Consider the following 20,253-nt stretch of genomic DNA (forward strand, 5'->3'; position numbering starts at 1 on the left):
CAACAATGCACATATAACTAACACTACTGGCCGGGCGCCATGGCTCACGCTTGTAATCCCAGCACTTTGGGAGGCTGAGGCAGGCGGATCACGAGGTCAGGAGTTTGACACCAGCCTGGTCAACACAGTGAAACCCTATCTCTACTAAAAATACAAAAATTAGCTGGGCATGGTGCCAGATGCCTGTAATCCCAGCTACTCGGGAGGCTGAGGCAGGAGAATCACTTGAACCTGGGAAGCAGAGGTTGCAGTGAGATCATGCCACTGCACTCCAGCCTGGATGACAGAGCCAGACTCCGTCAAAAAAAAAAAAAAAAAAAAAAAAAAAAAAAAAAAAACCTAACACTACATACAATTAAAAATGGTTATGATGGTAAATTTTTACCACAATAAAAGAAAATCCAGCAGGCTTTTTTCTCTTTTTTTTTGGAATAACAAATGTTTATTCAGAAATGGATAAGTAATACATAATCACCCTTCATCCCTTAATGCCTCTTCCTCTCCTTTTGCAGAGGAGACACAGATGGGTAACGTAGGGGCATGGGAAGTGGAGGAGGACACAGGACTGGCCCACCACCTTCTCTTCCCTGTCTCCCAAGATGACAGCTTATAGAGTGGAGGAGGCAAACCGGTCCCCTCAATGTACCAGATGGTCACCTACAGCACCAGCTCCAGATGGCCACGTGGCTGCAGCTGGGCTCAATGAAACTCTGTGACAACCAGAACATACCTGCTTTGGGATTAGAGGGAGGGTAAAGCCATGCAGGCAGGATATTTACCGTCCCTACTCTAAGCAGAGTCCAAGCAGTGAGCCCCTTGTTCCCAGTACCTGAAAAACCAGGTCCTACTGCCTTCTGGATGCTCTCTTGGGCCAGGAAGGGTAAAGTGTGGGAGGAATGTCTTCCAGCTGCTAATGAGAAGTCTGCACACACTTGAAGGGGTTAAGAGAATAAAAAGCAGCATTCTTTAAAGAACTGGAAGTGGAGCACCACCAGGCCCCTTCCTTGGACTCTCCCGGCCTGGGCAGCCTCAGAGCCTGCAGACTGAAGCTGGGTTCAAACCCTGGGTCCTTCCTGCCTGACAGACTGACCTCTGGAAACTTGAGTCTCTGGGTTTTTCTTCACTAGGCTAGCCTCAAGCAAGTCTTGGGAGCTCTGAAACATGAATCTCTGGGTTTTTCTTCACTGGGCTAGCCTCAAGCAAGTCTTCAGAGCTCTGAGTGTCTCCAGCATGCGCCTTTCCCAGCACTTGCTACTGATGTTGCAGAGCTCCCAGAACCCTGCTCCCCAACTGGCTCCAGCTCTGCCAGCCTGGATTCCCTTCACTCCCAACAAACCAGCAGGGGACCACTCAGTGACACCAGGGGCAACACTGGCCTGGTCATTCAAGGACTGCCGCTGGGCTCTATAGTTTTGTCCCAACTGCCTCCAGCAGGCTTTTTTATAGAAATTCACAAGCTGATCCTAAAATAGATATGGAAATGCAAAGGCCCCAAAAATAGCCAAATAATTTTGAAAAAGAACATGGTTAAAGGACTACTTCCCAATTTCAAAATGTGGTATAAAATTACAAAAATCAAAACAGTGTGATACTGGTATAAGGATAGACTTATAGATCAATGGAACAGAATTGACAGTCCAGAAATAAACTCTTTTTTTTTTTTTTTTGGAGACGAAGTCTCGCTCTGTCACCCAGGCTGGAGTGCAGTGGCGCGATCTCAGTTCACTGCAAGCTCCGCCTCCCGGGTTCACACGATTCTCCTGCCTCAGCCTCCCGAGTACCTAGGACTACAGGCGCCCGCCACCACGCCCGGCTAATTTTTTGTATTTTTAGTAGAGACGGGGTTTCACCGTGTTAGCCAGGATGGTCTCGATCTCCTGACTTCATGATCCACCCACCTCAGCCTCCCAAAGTGTTGGGATTACAGGCGTGAGCCACCGTGCCCGGAGAAGTAAACTCTTTTTTTATTATTATTTTATTTTAATTTATTTTATTTTTTTTGAGACAGAGTCTCGCTCTGTCGCCAGGCCGGAGTGCAGCGGCGCGATCTCGGCTCACTGCAAGCTCCGCCTCCCGGGTTCACGCCATTCTGCCTCAGCCTCCCGAGTAGCTGGGACTACAGGCGCCCGCCACCACGCCTGGCTAATTTTTTTGTATTTTTAGTACAGACAGGGTTTCACCGTGTTAGCCAGGCTGGTCTCGATCTCCTGACCTCGTGATCCGCCCGCCTCGGCCTCCCAAAGTGCTGGGATTACAGGCGTGAGCCACCGCGCCCGGCCACTAAACTCTTTTTTTAATGGTCCATTTATTTTTGACAAAGGTGCTAAAACAATTCAATAGGGATAGGGTAGTCTTTTCAACAAATAGTGCTGGGACAACTGGATATCCACAGGCGAAAAGAAAGATGGACTTAAACCTTCACCTCGGCTGGGTGCAGTGGCTCACACCTGTAATCCCGGCACTTTGGGAGGCCAAAGTGGGCGGATCACCTGAGGTCGGGAGTTCCAGACCAGCCTGGCCAACATGGTGAAACCCTGTCTCTACTAAAAAAAATACAAAAATTAGCTGGGCGTGATGATGCACGTCTGTAATCCCAGCTACTCAGGAGGCTGAGGTAGGAGAATCGCTTGAACCCGGGAGGTGGAGGTTGCAGTGAGCTGAGGTCGCGCCACTGCACTGCAGCCTGGGCAACAGAGCCAGGCTCCATCTCAAAAAAACAAAAAAACAAAAAAACAAAACTCACCTCAAACCATACACAAAAATTAAGTCAAAATGGATCACACACCTAAATGTAAGAGCTAAAACTACAAACCTTTAAGAAGAAAATATAAAAGTAAATCTTTGTGACCTTGGGTTAGGCAAAGTGTTCTTTTTTTTTCTTTTTTTTTTTTTGAGATGGAGTCTGGCACTGTTGTCCAGGCTGGAGTGCAGTGGCGCAATCTCAGCTCACTGCAACCTCCGCCTCCCGGGTTCAAGAGGTTCTCCTGCCTCAGCCTCTCGAGTAGCTGGCATTACAGGCGCCTGCCACCATGCCTGGCTAATTTTTTGTATTTTTAATAGAGACTGGGCTTCACTATGTTGGCCAGGCTGGTCTCAAACTCCTGACGTCGTGATCTGCCCGCCTCAGCCTCCCGAAGTGCTGGGATTACAGGTGTGAACCACTGCGCCTGGCCCAAAGTGTTCTTATATATGACACGAAAAGCATGATCCATAAAAAAGAAAATAAATATATAAATTGACTTCATGAAAGTTAAAAACTTTTACTCTTCAAAGACACCAGTAAGAAAATGAAAAGACAAACTACAGACTGAGAGAAAACATTTACAAATCAAATATCTGATAAAGGACTTGTATACAGAATATTAAAAAAAAATCCAGAATATTAAAAAAAAAAACCTCTTGCAACCCAATATTAAGGAGATAAATAACCCAATTTAAAAATGGGCTTGGTGCGGTGGTTCATGCCTGTAATCCCAACACTTTCGGAGGCCGAAGTGGGAGGACTGCTTGAGCTCCAGAGTTCAGGATCAGCCCGGGCAACAGAGTGAGACCCTGTTTCTATTTCAAAAAAAATTTAAATTTTTCAAAAAAAAAAAATGGGCACCCAGCTGGGTAAAGTAGCTCACACCTGTAATCCCAGCACTTTGGGAGGCTGAGGTGGGTGGATCACTTGAGCCCAGGAGTTTGAGACCAGCCTGGGCAACATACTGAGACCTTGTCTCTACAAAAAATTTAAAAATTAGCCAGGCATGGCGGCACACGACTGTGATCCCAGTTGAGATCCCTACTTGAGAGGCTGAGGTAGGAGGATCACTTAAGCCTAGGAGGTTGAGGCTGCAGTGAGCCATGATTATGCCACTGCACTCCAGCCTGGGTGACAGAGCAAAACTCTGTCTCCAAAAAACGAAAAAAAAAAGAAAGAAAGAAAGAAAAAAAAGGGCACTAGCCTGGGCAATACAGCAAGATCCCATCTCTAAAAAAAAAATCCAAAATTGCCTGGGCATGGTGGCATGCCTGTGTACTCCCAGCTACTTGTGAGGCTGAAGTAGGAGGATCATTTGAGCCCAAGGGTTCAAGGCTGCAGTGAACTATGATTGCTGCATTCCAGCCTGGATGACAGGGCAAGGCCCTTTCTCTAAAAAGAAAATAAATAAAAATAAAAGTAGGCAAAATATTTGAATAGCCATTTTACCAAAGAAGAGATATGAATGGCTTAATGAGTATATGAAAAGATGCTGAACATCCATTAGTCATTAAAGAAATGCAAATTGAAACCACACCGAACTGGCATGGTGGCTCATGTCTATAATATCAGCACTGTGGGAGGCCAAGGCAGGAGGATTGCTTGAGGCCAGGATTTTGAGACCAGCCAGGGCAACACCGCAAGACCCCATCTTTCCTTTAAAAAAGAAAAAAAGCTGGGCGCGGTGGCTCACGCCTGTAATCCCAGCACTTTGGGAGTCCAAGGCGGGCGGATCACAAGGTCAGGAGATCGAGACCATCCTGGCTAACATGGTGAAACCCCGTCTCCACTAAAAAATACAAAAAATTAGCTGGGCATGGTGGCGGGCGCCTGCCTGTATTCCCAGGTACTCGGGAGGCTGAGGCAGGAGAATGGCGTGAACCCGGAAGGCAGAGCTTGCAGTGAGCTGAGATCGTGCCACTGCACTCCAGCGTGGGCGAAAGAACGAAGACTCCGTCTCAAAAAAAAAAAAATAATAATAATAATAAAGAAAAAAACCATAGCCACTAGAACGACTATAGTAAACAAAGAGACAATTACAAATGTTGGTGAGGGGCCAGGCGCAGTGACTCACGCCTGTAATCCCAACACTTTGGGAGGCCGAAGCAGGCAGATCAACTGAAGTCAGGAGTTCGAGACCAACCCGGCCCACATAGTGAAACCAAGTCTGTACTAAAAATACAAAAAAAAAAAAATTAGCCGGGAATGGTGGTGCACACCTGTAATCCCAGCTACTCGGGAGGCAGGAGAATCACTTGAACCCGGGAGATGGAGGTTGGAGTATGCTGAGACTGCACCATTGCACTCCAGCCTGGGCAACAGAGCAAGACTCTGTCTCAAAAACAAAACAAAACAAAAAACAAGGGTGGATGAGGATGTGGAGAAACTGGAGCCTTCTTCATATACTGCTGGTGGGAATGTAAAACGATACAGCCATTTTGGGAAACAACTGAAATGTTTCTCAACCTTTTTTTTTTTTTTTTTTTTTTTGAGAGGGAGTCTCACTCTGTCTCCTAGGCAGGAGTGCAATGGTGCAATCTTGTCTCACTGCAACCTCCACCTCCAGGGTTCAAGCAATTCTTCTGCCTCAGCCTCCCGAGTAGCTGGGACTACAGACGCCCACCACCACACCTGGCTAATTTTTGCATTTTTAGTAGAGACAGGGTTTCACCATGTTGGCCAGGCTGGTCTTGAACTCCTGACCTCCGGTGATCCACCTGCCTCGGCCTCCCAAAGTGCTGGGATTACACGGGTGAGCCATCGCTCCCGGCCTGTTTCTCCAACTATTAAACCTAGATTTACCATAGGACTCAGCAATTGTACAACTAGGTATTTACCAAGAGAAATGACAATATGTTGTCATAAAAACTTATACACAAATTTTCATTTGCAGAATTATTCACAATAGCCAAAAAGTGAAAACAATCCAAATATCTATTCAGCTCGTGATGGATCAATAAAATGTGATATGAAATTTTATTCAACATCATGTTCATACATGCTATAACATGGATGAACCTCGAAATCATTATGCTAAATGAAATAAGTCAGACACAAAAGACCACATATTATATGATTCCATTTAAACGAAATGTCTAGAAAAGGCAAATCTTTAGAGAAAGAAAGTCCATTAGTAATTGCCTGGGACTGGAGATGGGAACAGGGATTGAATGAACATAGATGCAAAGGATTTATTTGGGGTGATGGAAGTGTTCCAAATCTGGATTGTTGCGATGGTTGCATAACTCTGTAAACTCACTAAAAATCATGGAATTGTGTATTCAAAATTGGTGAATTTTATTTTATTTATGTTTTGAGACTCAGTCTCACTCTGTTGCCCAGGCTGGAGTGCAGTGGCGCGATCTCAGCTCACGACAACCTCCACTTCCCAGGTTCAAGCGATTCTCCTGCCTCAGCCTCCCAAGTAGCTGAGATTACACTCCCGCGCCACTTTGCCTGGATAATTTTTGTATTTTTAATAGAGACAAGGTTTCACCATATTGGCCAGGCTAGTCTCCAACTCCTGACCTTAAGTGATCCACTCACCTCGGCCTCCCAGAGTGCTGGGATTACAGGCGTGAGCCACTCCGCCTGGCCTAAAATTGGTGAATTTTATAGTATGCAAATTTAATATAAATAAAGCTTTTTAAAAAAAAGTATACTCATACTTGACTATGAATCCCACCTCTGCTACTTACTAGCTTTAGAATCTTGGGCATGTTATTCAACCTTTCTAGGACTGCTTTCTCACCTGTAAAATGGGAATAACAGGATCTACCTCACTGGATTTTGTGAGAATTAAATAAAGTTAATACTTGTTCGGGTGGTGCCAATAATTGTTAACCATTTTTTAAATTAATAAACATTTTATTTCCTATGACTTTTCTACTTCCAATAAATGTTTCTGACAATGAAGCATATTATTATTCTGCCTATTGACAATGGATATTATTATTATTATTATTATTATTTTTGTAGAGACGGAGTCTCGCTCTCTCCCCCAGGCTGGAGTGCAGTGGCGCGATCTCGGCTCACTGCAACCTCTGCCTCCCGGGTTCAAGCAATTCTCTTGCCTTATCCTCCCGAGTAGCTGGGACTACAGGCGCACACCGCCACGCCCGGCTGATTTCTTTTGTATTTTAGTAGAGACGGGGTTTCACCGTGTTGCCCAGGCTCGTCTCGAACTCCTGAGCTCAGGCAATCCGCCTGCCTCAGCCTCCCAAAGTGCTAGGATTACAGGCGTGAGCCACCGCACCCGGCTGGATTTTATGATTTATTATTCATTTTTATTTTTGAGACAGGGTCTCCTCTGTTGCCCAGGCTGGAGTGCAGTGGCTTGATCATGGCTCACTACAGCCTCAACCACCTGGGCTCAAGCGATCCTTCCACCTCAGTCTCCCTAGTAGCTGGAACTACAGGCGTGAGCCACTGTGCCCAGCTGATCTTTGTATTTTTTGTAGAGATGGGGGTCTCCCTATGTTGCACAGGCTGGTCTGGAACACCTGGGCTCAAGCGATCCTCCAGCTTTGGCTTCCCAAATTGCTAGGATTACAGTCATGAGCCACCACGCCTGGCCTAGATTTTTTTTTTTCTCTCTGAGACAGGGTCTCACTCTGTCACCCAGCCTGGAGTGCACTGGCGTGGTGTTGCCAGATTTTTTTATATATAGATAAAATTCACATGTCCTAAGATTCACCCGGTTAAACTGCACAATTCGCTGGTTTTTAGCATATTTACAAAGATGTGCAATCATTGCCACTATATAATTCCCCAGCATTTTAATCACCTCAATAGGTTTTTGTAATTGGCTGGTATATTTAGAATGGGGCCGGGCGCGGTAGCTCATGCCTGTAATCCCAGCACTTTGGGAGGCCGAGGCGGGCAGATCACGAGGTCAAGAGATCGAGACCATCCTGGCTAATACAGTGAAACCCCATCTCTACTAAAAATACAAAAATTTACCCGGGCGTGGTGGCACGCGCCTGTAGTCCCAGCTACCTGGGAGGCTGAGATAGGAGAATCGCTTGAACCCTGGAGGCGGAGGTTGCAGTGAGCCGAGATGGCACCATTGCACTCCAGCCTGGGGGACAAAGCAAGACTCCCTTTCAAGAAAAAAAAAAAAAAAAAGAATGTAAGATTAAGGCCGGGCACGGTGGTACACGCCTATAATCCCAGCATTTTGCGAGGCTGAGGCAGGCAGATCACTTGAGGTCAGGAGTTCGAGACCAGCCTGGCCAACAAGGTGAAACCTTGTCTCTACTAAAAAAAAAAAAAAAAATTAGCTGGGCCTGGTGGCACACATCTGTAATCCCAGCTACTTGGGAGGCTGAGGCAAGTGAATTGCTTGAACCAAGGAGGCAGAGGTTGCAGTGAGCTGAGATTGTGCCACTGCACTCCAGCCTGGGCAACACAGCAGGACTCTGTCTCAAAAAAAAAAAAAAAAAAAAAAAAAGAATGTAAGATTCCAGGGAATACCTCCAATTTTCACCATCACTTAACTAATGCATGCATTTACTGAAACATAACTTCCTATTTTAGGTAAATTGTTGTACCTAAAATTTACGTGATATAAAGCACATGTTCATTTAAATTTTACTTAAGTATTCAATGAACACACAGATAACCTAAATTCTTTTTTTTTTTTTTGAGACGGAGTCTCACTCTGTTCCCCAGGCTGGAGTGCAGTGGTACAATCTCAGCTCACTGCAACCTCTGCCTCCCAGATTCAAGTGATTCTCCTGCTTCAGCCTCCCGAGTAGCTGGGATTACAGGCACGTGCCACCACGCCCAGGTAATTTTTGTATTTTTTAGTAGAGACGGGATTTTGCCATGTTGGCCAGCCTGGTCTCAAACTCCTGACCTCAAGTGATCAGCCAGCCTCGGCCTCCCAAACTGCTGGGATTACAGCGTGAGCCACTGTACCCGGCCCAGACAACATAAATTCTTATTTATTCACCTCTCCTTATATTTTTTTTCTGGTGTGAAATAGCTGTTTATAAAAAACAAACAACCCCACTAAAAAGTGGGCACAGAACATGAACAGACACTTCTCAAAAGAAGACATACATGCGGCCAACAAACATATGGAAAAAAGCTGAACATCACTGATCATTTGAGAAATGCAAATCAAAACCACAGTGAGATACCACCTCACACCAGTCGGAATGGTGATTATTAAAAAGTCAAAAAACAGCTGAGAGTGGTGGCTTATGCCTATAATCGCAGCACTTTGGGAGGCCAAGGCGGGCGGATCACGAGGTCAAGAGATGGAGACCATCCTGGCCAACATGGTGAAACCCCGTCTCTACTAAAAATACAAAAATTAGCTGGGCATGGTGGCCCGTGCCTGTAGTCCCAGCTACTTGGGAGGCTGAGGCAGGAGAATCACTTGAACCCGGGAGGTGGAGGTTGCAGTGAGCTGAGATGGCGCCACCGCACTCCAGCCTGGTGACAGAGCGAGACTCAGTCACAAAAAAAAAAAAAAAGAAAAAGTCAAAAAACAACAGATGCTGGCGAGGTTGTGGAGAAAAAGGAACGCTCTTACACCATTCGTGGGGGTGTAAATTAGTTCAACCATTGTGGAAGACAGAGTGGCAATTCCTCAAAGCCCTAGAGGCCGAAATACCATTAGATCACGCAATCTCATTACTGGGTATATAGCCTCTAAAATATAAACCATTCTGTTATAAAGATACATGCACACATATGCTCACTGCAGCACTATTCACAATAGCAAACACGTGGAATCAACCCAAATGCTCATCAATGATAGACTGGATAAACAAAATGTGGTACATACACACCATGGAATACCATGCAGCCATAAAAAGGAACAACATCATATCCTTTGCAGGGACATGGATGGAGCCGAAAGCCATTATTCTCAGCAAAGTAACGCAGGAGCAGAAAACCAAATACCGCATGTTACCACTTATAAGTGGGAGCTGAATGGTGAGAACACATGGACACATGCGGGGGAACAGCACACACTGGGGGCTGTCTGACGGCTGGGGGTGGGAGGAGAGAGAGCATCAGGAAGAACAGCTAATGGATGCTGGGCTTAATACCTAGGTGATGGGATGATCTGCGCAGCAAACCACCATGGCACACAGTTTACCTACGTAACAAACCTGCATATCCTGCGCATGCACCCCTGAACTTAAAAGTCGGGGGGAAAAAAAAGAGAGGTAGCAATTATCACCTTAATGAATTCCTTTCTTCACTTCTCATATTGTGCCTCACTTTCCCTAATTTTCCTCGTTTTTTCATTTATAATATTTATTTCCTAAATAATCAACCTTGATGAGTACTTATGAGTGAGTGAGCTTGGCTTCTCAGTATTTGTCATTGTGGCTTTCATATTATCCTTTCACTTCTTACTATACTTTTGCATAATAGTTGTCTAATAAGTGTTTATGGAAATAAATTTATCGCAAACAAAAGAAATAGCACTTTATGATAAAATTTGTACAGAAGTGCATGGCGACAAACAAACAAAAATCACTCAACTGCTTTTTTTTTTTTGAGACGGAGTCTCACTCTGTCGCCCAGGCTGGAGTGCAGTGGTGCGATCTCGGCTCACTGCAACCGCCGCCTCCCGGGTTCAAGCAATTCTCCTGCTTCAGCCTCCCGAGTAGCTGGGATTATAGGCGCTCGCCACCACGCCTGGCTAATTTTTGTATTTTTAGTAGAGACGGGATTTCACCGTCTTGGCCAGGCTGGTCTTTAACTCCTGACCTCGTGATCCACCCGCCTCAGCCTCCCAAAGTGCTGCGATTACAGGCGTGTCACCAAGCCCGGTCTCAACTGCTTTTTAACACGATGAAAAGTGGTTTAAGAATGTCTCAAAAATCTTTAAATTTGAAAATACCAATTGATCAGTAATCGGGGTTTTCTTGGGTCTGCGTCTTTAAAAAAAAAAAATACAGGGAACTTCGGACCCTTTTTTTTTTTTTGAGATGGAGGTTTGCTCTTGTTGCCCAGGCTGGAGTGCAATAGTGGGATCTCGGCTCACAGCAACCTCCGCCTCCCTGGTTCAAGTGATTCTCCTGCCTCAGCCTCTGGAGTAGCTGGGATTGCAGGTATGTGCCACCACGCCCAGCTAATTTTGAATTTTTAGTAGAGGTGGGGTTTCTCCATGTTGGTCAGGCTGGTCTCAAACTCCCAACCTTAGGTGATCCACCCGCCTGGGCCTCCCAAAGTGTTGTGATTACAGGCGTGAGCCACCACGTCCGGCCTAAAATTGGTGAATTTTATAGTATGTAAATTTAATCTCAATAAAGCTGTTTTTATTTTACTTAATTATATTTTTTATTTTTTTATTTTTTTTGATACGGAGTCTTGCTTTCTCGCCCAGGCTGGAGTGCAGTGGCGTGATCTTGCTTCAGTGCAAGCTCCGCCTCCCGGGTTCAAGGAATTCTCTGCCCCAGCCTCCCAAGTAGCTGGGATTACAGGTGCCCGCCACCACGCCTGGCTAATTTTTGTATTTTTAGTAGAGACGGGGTTTCACCATTTTGGCCAGGCTGGTCTTTAACTCCTGACCTCGTGATCCACCCGCCTTGGCCTCCCAAAGTGCTGCGATTACAAGCGTGAGTCACCGAGCCCAGCCTCAACTTCTTAACACGACGAAAAGTAGTTTAAGAACGTCTCAAAAATCTTTAAATTTGAAAATACCGATTGAGCAGTAATCGGGGTTTTCTTGGATCTGCTTTTTTTAAAAAAAAATACAGCGAACTTCGGACGCTTTTTTTTTTTTTTGAGACGGAATTTCGCTCTTGTTGCCCAGGCTGGAGTGCAATGGCGGGATCTCGGCTCGCGGCAACCTCCGCCTCCTGGGTTCAAGTGATTCTCCTGCCTCAGCCTCTGGAGCAGCTGGGATTGCAGGTATGTGCCACCACGCCCAGCTAATTTTGTATTTTAAGTAGAGATGGGGTTTCTGCAAGTTGGTCAGGCTGGTCTCAAACTCCCAACCATAGGTGATCCGCCCGCCTGGGCCTCCTAAAGTGTTGGGATTACAGGCGTAAGCCACTGCGTCCAGCCTAAAATTGGTGAATTACAATTGAGATGTATGTAAATTTAATCTCAATAAAGCTGGCTTTTTTATATATGTATATACACACACACATATACATATATGTATACACACACATACATATATGTATACACACATACACATGTGTATACACATATACACATATGTATACACACATACACACACATATGTATACACACATACACACACATATGTATACACACATATGTATATACACACATATACACACATATGTATATACACACATATACACACATGTATATACACACATATACACATATGTATATACACACATATACACATATATGTATACACACATATACACATATATGTATACACACACATATACACATATATGTATACACACACATATACACATATATGTATACACACACATACACATATGTATACACACATATACATATATGTATATACACACATATACATATATGTATATACACACATATACATATATGTATATACACACATATACATATATGTATATACACACATATACATATATGTATATACACACATATACATATATGTATATACACACATATACATATATGTATATACACACATATATACATATATGTATATACACACATATACACATATATGTATATACACACATATACATATATATGTATATACACACATATATACATATTCATACAGAGTCTAGCTCTGTCGCCCAGGTTGGAGTGCAGTGGCGCGATCTCGGCTCACTGCAACCTCCCCCTTCCGGGTTCAAACAATCCTCTGCCTCAGCCTCCCGAGTAGCTGGGATTACAGGCGCTGGCCACCAAGCCCAGCTAATTTGTGTATTTTTAGCAGAGACTGGGTTTCACCATCTTGGCCATGCTGGTCTTTAACTCCTGACCTCGTGATCTACCTGCCTCGGCCTCCCAAAATGCTGCGATTACAGGCGTGAGTCACCTAGCCCGGCCTCAACTGCTTTTTAACGTAAAGAAAAGTGGTTTAAGAATGTCTCAAAAATTTGAAAATACCGATTGATCAGTAATTTTGTTTTGTTTTGTTTTGGTTTGGTTTGGTTTTTGTTTTTTTTTTTTTTTTTTTTGAGACGGAGTCTCACTCTGTTGCCCAGGCTGGAGTGCAGTGGTGCGATCTCGGCTCACTCCAAGCTCCGCCTCCCAGGTTCACGCCATTCTCCTGCCTCAGCCTCCTGAGTAGCTGGGACTACAGGCACCCGCCACCACGCTCGGCTAATTTTTGGTATTTTTTAGTAGAGACGGGGTTTCACCGTGTTAGCCACGACGGTCTCGATCTCCTGACCTTGTGATCCGCCCGCCTCGGCCTCTCAAAGTGCTGGGATTACAGGTGTGAACCACCGCGCCCGCCCATCGGGGTTTTCTTGGATCTGCTTCTTTAAAAAAAATACAGCGAACTTTGGATGCTTTTTTTTTTTCTTTGAGTTTCGCTCTTGTTGCCCAGGCTAGGGTGCAATGGCGGGATCTTTGCTCATGGCAACCTCCGCCTCCCGGGTTCAAGTGATTCTCCTGCCTCAGCTTCCCAAGTAGCTGGGATTACAGGCATGTGCCACCACACCTGGCTAATTTTGTATTTTTAGTAGAGAGGGGATTTCTCCATGTCGGTCAGGCTGGCCTGGAACTCCCAACCTCAGGTGATCCGCCCGCCTGGGCCTCCCAAAGTGTTGGGATTACAGGCCTGAGCCACCCCACCGGTTTTTTTTTTTTTTTTTTGAGACGGAGTCTCGCTGTGTTGCCCAGGCTGGAGTGCAACAGCTCAATCTCGGCTCACTGCAACCTCTGCCTCCTGGGTTCAAGCAATTCTCCTGCCTCAACCTCCCGAGTAGCTGGGATTACAGGCGTGCGCCTCACGCCCAGATAATTTCTTTAGTGTTTTAGTAGAAACGGGGTCTCAACATGTTGGTCAGGCTGGTCTCAAACTCTTGACCTCAGATGATCCACCCTCCTCAGCCTCCCAAAGTGCTGGGATTACATGAGTGAGCCACCGCGCCCAGCCTAAAATTGGTGAATTTTGTAATATGTAAATTTAATCTCAAAAAGCTTTATTTTATTTATTTATTTATTTATTTATTTATTTATTTATTTTTGAGATGGAGTCTCGCTCTGTTGCCCAGGCTGGAGTGCAGTTGCGCGATCTCGGCTCACTGCAAGCTCCACCTCCCAGGTTCACGCCATTCTCCTGCCTCAGCCTCCCGAGTAGCTGGGACTACAGGCGTGTGCCACCACGCCCGGCTAATTTTTTGTATTTTTAGTAGAGATGGGGTTTCACTGTGTTAGCCAGGATGGTCTCGATCTCCTGACCTCGTGATCCACCCGCCTTGGCCTCCCAAAGTGCTGGGATTACAGGCGTGAGCCACCGTGCCCAGCTATTTTTTTTTTAAGAGTATACTCATACTTGATTATGAATCCCAGGTCTGCTGCTTACTAGCTGTAGAATCTTGGGCATGTTATTCAATCTTTCTTTTATTTTTATTTTTTTCCTTTGAGACAGAGTCTCACTTTGTCACCCAGGTCAGAGTGCAGTGGTGGGATCCTGGCTCACTGCAACCTCTGCCTGCTTCCTGGGTTCAAGCAATTCTCCGCCTCAGCCTCCTGAGTAGCTGGGATTACGGGCACCTACCACCATGCCTGGCTAATTTTTTTTTTTTTTTTTTTTGGTATTTTTTAGTAGAAATGGGGTTTCACCATCTTGGCCAGGCTGTTATCGAACTCCTGATCTCAGGTGATCCGCCCTCCTCGGCCTCCCAAAGTGCTGGGAATACAGGCGTGAGCCACTGTGCCTAGCCGTTATTCAATCTTTCTAGGACTGTTTTCTCACCTGTAAAATGGGAATAACAGTATCTACCTCATTGGATTTTGTGAGAATTAATGTTAATACTTGCTCAGCTGGCGCCAGTAATTGTTAACTATATTATTTTTATTAATGTTTTATTTCCTGTGACGTTTCTACTTCCAATAAATGTTTCTGACGATGAAGCATATTATTATTCTATTAACAATGGATTTTATGATTTATTATTCATTTTTATTTTTGAGACAGGGTCTCCTCTGTTGCCCAGGCTGGAGTGCAGTGGCTCGATCACAGCTTACTGCAGCCTCAACCACCTGGGCTCAAGCGATCCTTCCACCTCAGTCTCCCTAGTAGCTGGGACTACAGGTGTTAGCCACTGCGTTCAGCTAATTTTTGTATTTTTTGTAGAGATGAGGGTCTTCCTATGTTGAGCAGGCTGGTCTGGAACTCCTGGGCTCAAGAGATCCTCCAGCTTTGGTTTCCCAAATTGCTAGTGAGAGGTGACAGCGTGCTGGCAGTCCTCACAGCCCTCGCTTGCTCTCGGTGCCTCCTCTGCCTGGGCTCCCACTTTGAGGAGCCCTTCAGCCCACCACTGCACTGTGGGAGCCCCTTTCTGGGCTGGCCTAGGCTGGAGCCCACTCCCTCAGCTTGCAAGGAGGTGTGGAGGGAGAGGCCTGAGCGGGAACCGGGGCTGCATGCGGCGCTTGCGGGCCAGCTGGAGTTCCGGGTGGGCGTGGGCTTGGCGGGCCCTGCACTCGGAGCAGTCGGCCAGCCCTGCTGGCCCCGGGCAATGAGGGACTTAGCACCCGGGCCAGCAGCTGCGGAGGGTGTACTGGGTACCCCAGCAGTGCCAGCCCGCCGGCGCTGCTCTCGATTTCTCACGGAGCCTTAGCTGCCTTCCCGCGGGGCAGGGCTCGGGACCTGCAGCCTGCCATGCCTGAGCCTCCCACCCACTCCATGGGCTCCTGTGCGGCCCCAGCCTCCCCGAGGAGCACCACCCCCTGCTCCACAGCGCCCAGTCCCATCGACCACCCAAGGGCTGAGGAATGCGAGCGCACGGCGCAGGACTGGCAGGCAGCTCCACCTGCAGCCCCGGTGCGGGATCCACTGGGTGGAGCCAGCTGGGCTCCTGAGTCTGGTGGGGACGTGGAGAGTCTTTATGTCTAGCTCAGGGATTGTAAATACACCAATCAGCACCCTGTGTTTAGCTCAAGGTTTGTGAGTGCACCAATCAACACTCTGTATCTAGGTGCTCTGGTGGGGCCTTGGAGAACCTTTATGTCTAGCTCAGGGATTGTAAATACACCAATCAGCACCCTGTGTTTAGCTCAAGGTTTGTGAGTGCACCAATCGACACTCTGTATCTAGCTGCTCTGGTGGGGCCTTGGAGAACCTTTATGTCTGGCTCAGGGATTGTAAATACACCAATCAGCACCCTGTGTTTAGCTCAAGGTTTGTGAGTGCACCAATCGACACTGTATCTAGCTGCTGTGGTGGGGCCTTGGAGAACCTTTATGTCTAGCTCACGGATTGTAAATACACCAATCGGCACTCTGTATCTAGCTCAAGGTTTGTAAACATACCAATCAGCACCCTCTCTTTAGCTCAAGGTTTGTGAGTGCACCAATCGACACTCTGTATCTAGCTGCTCTGGTGGGGCCTTGGAGAACCTGTGTGTCAAAACTCTGTATCTAACTAATCTGATGGGGACATGGAGAACCTTTGTATCTAGCTCAGGGATTGTAAATGCACCAATCAGCACCCTGTCAAAACAGGCCACTTGGCTCTACCAATCAGCAGGATGTGGGTGGGGCCAGATAAGAGAATAAAAGCAGGCTGCCCGAGCCAGCATTGGCAACCTGCTTGGGTCTGCTTCCACAGTGTGGAAGCTTTGTTCTTTCGCTCTTTGCAATAAATCTTGTTGCTGCTCACTCTTTGGGTCCACACTGCTTTTATGAGCTGTAACACTCACCGCGAAGATCTGCAGCTTCACTCCTGAAGCTAGTAAGACCACGAGCCCACTGGGAGTGAACGAACAACTCCAGACGTGCTGCCTTAAGAGCTGTAACACTCACCACGAAGGTCTGCAGCTTCACTCCTGAGCCAGCGAGACAACGAACCCACCAGAAGGAACTCCAGACACATCCGAAACATCAGAAGGAACAAACTCCAGACGCGCCACCTTAAGAGCTGTAGCACTCACCGCGAGGGTCCGCGGCCTCATTCTTGAAGTCAGTGAGACCAAGAACCCACCAATTCCGGACACACTAGGATTATAGGCACGAGGCCACCATGCCTGGCCTGTATTTTTTTTTTTCCTCTGAGACAGGGTCTCACTCTGTCAGCCAGGCTGGAGTGCAGTGGCGCTATCTCGCTGGAGTTGTTTTTTTTTGTTTGTTTTTTTGTTTGTTTTTGTTTTTGAGACGGAGTCTCGCACTGTATCCCGGGCTGGAGTGCCATGGCACGATCTGGGTTTACTGCATCCTCCACCTTCCGGGTTCATGAGATTCTCCTGCCTCAGCCTCCCGAGAAGCTGGGATTACTGGCGCACAGTACCACGCCCGGGAAATTTTTTTGTATTTTTAGTAGACAGGTTTCACTATGTTGGCCAGGCGGGTCTCAAACTCCTAACCTCATGATCCACCTGCCTTGGCTTCCCAGAGTGCTGGGATTACAGGCGTGAGCCACCAAGCCCGGCCGGATTTTTTAATTTAGATAGTTCACATGTCCTAAGATTCACCACGTTAAACTGTACAATTCACTGGTTTTTAGCATATTTACAAAGATGTGCAATCATCACCACTATATAATACCCCGGCATTTTAATCACCTCAGTGTGTTTTTGTAATTGGCTGGTATAAATATTTAGAATCTAAGATTAAGGCGGGGCGTGGTGGCTCAGGCCTGTAATCCCAGCACTTTGGAAGGCAGATCACTTTGAAGTCAGGAGTTTGAGACCAACCTGGCCAACAAGGTGAAACCTTGTCTCTAGTAAAAATACCAAAAAATTAGCTGGGTGTGGTGGTGTACACCTATAATCCCAGTTACTTGGCGGGCTGAGGCACGGGAATTGCTTGAATCCAGGAGGCAGAGGTTGCAGTGAGCTGAGATTGTACCACTGCACTCCAGCCTGAGCGAGAGAGCACGACTCTCTCAAAAAAAAGAAAAAAAAAGAATGTAAGATTAAAGTGATTGCCTCCAGTTTTCACCATCACTTAACTAATGCATGCATTTATTGAAACATAACTTCCTATTTTAGCTAAATTGTTGTACCAAAAATTTATGTGATATAAAACACGTATTCATATAAATTTTACTTAAGTATTCAATGAACACACAAATAACCTAAATTCTATTTTTTTTTTTTTTGAGACAGTCTGGCTCTGTTGTCCAGGCTAGAGTGCAATGTCTCAATCTCAGCTCACTGCAACCTCCCCCTCCCAGTTTCAAGCAATTCTGCCTCAGCCTCCCGAGTAGCTGGGATTACAGGTAGTGCCACCACACCCAGGTAATTTTTCTATTTTTTAGGAGGGTTTTTGCCAGCTCAGGATTTTGGTCAGGCTGGTCTCGAACTCCTGACCTCAAGTGATCAGCCCACCTCGGCCTCCCAAAGTGCTGGGATTACAGACGTGAGCCACCGCACCCGGCCCAGAAAACCTAAATTCTTATTCACCTCTCCTTACATTTTTTTTCTGGTTTAAAATAGCTGTTTATAAAAAACAACTCCATTAAAAAGTGGGGAAAGGACATGAACAGACACTTCTCAAAAGAAGGCATACATGCGGCCAACAAACACGGAAAAAAGCTCAATATCACTGATAATTCGAGAAATGCAAATCAAAACCACATGAGATACCACCTCACACTAGTCAGAATGGTGATTGTTAAAAAGTCAAAAAACAAAAGATGCTGGCGAGGTTGTGGAGAAAAAGGAACGCTCTTACACTATTTGTGGGGGTGTAAATTAGTTCAACCATTGTGGAAGACAGAGTGGCAATTCCTCAAAGCCCTAGAGGCCGAAATACCATTAGACCAAGCAATCTCATTACTGGGTATATAGCCTCTAAAATATAAACCATTCTGTTATAAAGATACATGCATATGCTCACTGCAGCACTATTCACAATAGCAAAGACGTGGAATCAACCCAAATGGTCATCAATGATAGACTGGATAAACAAAATGTGGTACATACACACCATGGAATACCATGCAGCCATAAAAAGGAACAACATCATATCCTTTGCAGGGACATGGATGGAACCGAAAGCCATTATTCTCAGCAAAGTAACGCAGGAACAGAAAACCAAATACCGCATGTTACCACTTATAAGTGGGAGCTGAATGGTGAGAACACATGGACACATGCGGGGGAACAGCACACACTGGGGGCTGTCTGACGGCTGGGGGTGGGAGGAGAGAGAGCATCAGGAAGAACAGCTAATGGATGCTGGGCTTAATACCTAGGTGATGGGATGATCTGCGCAGCAAACCACCATGGCACACAGTTTACCTACGTAACAAACCTGCATATCCTGCGCATGCACCCCTGAACTTAAAAGTCGGAGGAAAAAAAAGAGAGGTAGCAATTATCACCTTAATGAATTCCTTTCTTCACTTCTCATATTGCCCCTCATTTTCCCTAATTTCCCTCATTTTTTTCATTTATAATATATATATATTTTGAGATGGAGTCTCGCTCTGTCACCCAGGCTGGAGTGCGGTTGGCGCGATCTCAGCTCATGGCAAGCTCCGCCTTCCGGGTTCACGCCATTCTCCTGCCTCAGCCTCCGGAGTAGCTGGGACTACAGGCGCCCGCCACCACGGGCGGCTAATTTTTTTTTTTTTTTGTATTTTTAGTAGAGACGGAGTTTCACCATATTGGCCAGGCTGGTCTCGAATTCCTGACCTCGTGATCCACCCGCCTCGGCCTCCCAAAGTGCTGGGATTACAGGCGTGAGCCACCGCGCCCGGCCTCATTAATAATATTTATTTCCTAAATAAGCTAACTTGATGACTACTTACAAGTATTCTAAAGTGAGCTTGGCTTCTCAGTATTCGTCATTGTGGCTTTCATATTATCTTTTCACTTCTCTTTACTATACTTTTGCATAATAGCTGTCTAACAAGTTTTTATGGAAATAAATTTATTGCAAACAAAAAAAGGAAATAGCTGTTTATGATAAAATTTGTATAGAAATGCAAGGAGAAAAACAAATCACTCAACTGCTTTTCAACACGACGAAAAGTGGGTTAAGGTCTCAAAATTCTTTAAATTTTAAAATACCGATTTGTCGGTAATCGAGTTTTTGGATTTGCTTCTTTAAGAAAAAAAAAAACACACACGCACACACACACACAAAAACCCAGCGAACTTCAGACGCTCTTACGACACCTAGCTATATTCACTGGGAACGCAGTCTAACGTCACCAAGGCCCACCTCCCGGGCCCTAGAAATCGCTCTCTGGGAACAAGCTGGGGACTTTGATTTTGCTAGCCCTGCCCCTCTGAGCCCTTCACCAAACTTCCGCGCGGGGGCGCCCGCCCCGCCTCCCGCCGGGGCTCAGCACGCGGCCTTCTCCCAGCCAAGAGCCCCGTCATAGGTGGGCGCCGACCCCGAGCCGATCTCGCTTTATTAAATTACAGAAATCG

The sequence above is a fragment of the Pan troglodytes genome, chromosome X (assembly GCF_028858775.2).
Source record: "Pan troglodytes isolate AG18354 chromosome X, NHGRI_mPanTro3-v2.0_pri, whole genome shotgun sequence".
Taxonomy (NCBI): domain Eukaryota; kingdom Metazoa; phylum Chordata; class Mammalia; order Primates; family Hominidae; genus Pan; species Pan troglodytes.